Source organism: Myxocyprinus asiaticus, chromosome 8 (assembly GCF_019703515.2).
Source record: "Myxocyprinus asiaticus isolate MX2 ecotype Aquarium Trade chromosome 8, UBuf_Myxa_2, whole genome shotgun sequence".
Classification (NCBI taxonomy): Eukaryota; Metazoa; Chordata; class Actinopteri; order Cypriniformes; family Catostomidae; genus Myxocyprinus; species Myxocyprinus asiaticus.
The window spans coordinates 9,309,971-9,312,577 of record NC_059351.1 but is presented as its reverse complement, the minus strand read 5'-3'; the positions used below and the strand labels follow the sequence as shown (position 1 = coordinate 9,312,577).

The following is a 2,607-nucleotide window of genomic DNA, read 5'->3' as shown; positions in this document are numbered from 1 at the left end:
TTCCATGAAAGCTGTACACCACCAGGGTACAAAGATTGTCTTAGGGTCATTTTTGACCCAGCAGTTATAAAATCATTTACACACCACAAAAACCACAAAGACACACACACACACATACACACACAATGAGAAATTGAGATTATGTGTGCTACTGATTGAACTCAGACAAAACTAAAACTTTCTTGTGCATGTGCAGCATCTCCCTTCCACGACCCCACACATGACTCAAGTTCACAGATAAAATAAAATAAATTTCAGACAAAATAAACATTTCTTGAAAGCATTGTTTACTAATGGGGAATGCAGTCAGAGGCTATAAAGGTGCTGCAAATGACAGTACCCCCAGTTCTCTCTTTGCTGAAGCCATGAGTGCACATTTCAGTGCCCAACAGGTCGTAGATCTGATTTTTTCAGATGTCCAGGAGGAACAAGAGAACAATGATTTAGAAGAGGAAAAGGTATCTGAAGAAGAAGATGGGGAAGAATACAACCCAGAGCATGATGCATCATCTTCAGATGAAGAAGAAATCCCCCAAGCTGAAAGAGAGACATTTTTGTTAAAGAACAGCAAAATAACATGGTCCTTGTCACCATATGACAACCAGGGCAGGATGGCAGCACAAAATGTCATAAGGATGACCCCAGGGCCCACAAGACATGCAGTTGCCCATGCCCAGGACATCGCCTCAACATTCTACATGTTCATCACACCAGCCATCGAAAAAATAATCCTAGAGATGACAAATTTGGAGGGTTTCCGTAAATATGGAGACAACTGGAAAAGGATGGATGAGATTGACCTGCATGCCTACATAGGGCTACTAATCTTAGCGGGTGTGTATAGGTCCCGAGGCGAGGCTACATTTAGTCTCTGGGATGCAGAGAGTGGAAGGGCGATTTTCCGTGCCACGATGCCACTGAAAGTCTTTCACACTTTCTCAAGAATGCTACGATTTGATAACCGTGAGTCAAGACCTGCAAGACGTGTGAGAGACAAACTGGCGGCCATAAGAGAGGTCTGGGAGAAGTGGGTGGAGCGTCTGCCATACCGCTACAACCCTGGGCCTGAAGTAACAGTGGATGAGCAACTGGTTCCATTCAGAGGTACATTTTTATTTTCATATCTGTAATGTAAGTGATTTTCACTGTTAATTTTATTATGTATTGCTGTAATATCATTGATTTATGTGATTGTTTTCTGTGACACTGATACTAATTACTGATAGTAATCTATTTTGTCAAAAGATCGCTGTCCTTTCCGGCAGTATATGCCCAGCAAGCCAGCAAAGTATGGCATCAAGATATGGGTGGCCTGTGATGCACAATCCAGCTACGCTTGGAAGATACAAGTCTACACAGGGAAGCCGACGAGTGGAGGCCTGGAGAAGAACCAGGGGATGCGGGTTGTGCTTGATGTGACAGATGGACTGAGGGGGCACAATGTCACGTGTGACAATTTCTTCACCTCTTATGAACTCAGCCAGCAGCTCCTGAAGAGGAAGATCACCATGGTTGGCACAGTCAGAAAGAACAAGCCTGAGCTCCCCCCTGCACTCCTCACAACAAGGGGGAGAGAGGCCTTCTCATCAAATTTGCCTTCACCCCCACCACCACTCTAGTTTCTTACCTTCCAATGAGGAACAAGAATGTGGTCCTCCTGAGCACACTGCACAAAACAGCTGAGATCAGTGATTGTGAGGACAGGAAGCCAGCCATCATCCTGGACTACAACCACAACAAAGGAGGCTGGACAAGGTGACTGGAACTTACAGCTGCAGGAGGATGACTGCCCGCTGGCCCCTGGTCATCTTCCATAACATCATTGATGTGTCCTCATACAATGCCTTCGTGATATGGAACAAGATCAACCCTACCTGGATGCCTGATAAGTGGAAAAAGAGAAGGGTGTTCCTGGAGCAGCTGGGAAAGGCACTTGTAACCCCACACATTCAAAGAAGGGAGCACCTCCCCCACACAGCAGCTTTAGCCTCCTCGTTAGCACCCCGCTCAGAGCAGGTTGAGCAGGACCAGATACACACAGGCAGATTTTAGCTAAAGAAAAGCCAACCTACAGTTTCCAGTTTCACTGTGAGATCAGTCTGCCAGAACTTTATCCCTTAAAGCTTAAAAAAAGGACCCAAAAGTTTCATAAAAGTAGTCCATTTGATTTGTATGTCATATTCCAGGCCTTATGAAGGCCTAAGAAAGGATTGGGTGAGAAATAATGTGATTTAAGCAATTTTTTATTTTATTTTTTGCTTTTAGCGCTAATCAGAGTCAAACATTTTAGTAAATACGGTTGTCAATCCCAAACATTTATTGTCTATTGACCTGGAGAGATGGACCGAAGCAGTTCTCATAATGAACCAGCTGCTCAAACAGTTCTTTTCAACTACACAATATCTTTATTTTTTCATGTTACCAACATTCAAATAATTACAGTAATAAGTACTGGAATCAAAATGTATAGTTTGTTTAAGCTGGCTGTTTTGATGCAACAATGTTTTTTGGTGTCAAACAAAGAATGTATTAGGTAACTAGTTAGTCACTTGATCCTTCTTCCAGTCCGTTCATCAGTCATTTTCACCACTTCCAGGTCAACAAGTG

The 2,607-nt window shown here is 43.4% G+C and overlaps 1 pseudogene; it reads left to right on the top strand.

The window, feature by feature from the left end:
* Positions 1-293: 293 nt before the first annotated feature.
* LOC127445551 (piggyBac transposable element-derived protein 4-like) lies at positions 294-2,052 on the top strand (annotated as a pseudogene).
* Positions 2,053-2,607: the final 555 nt, after the last annotated feature.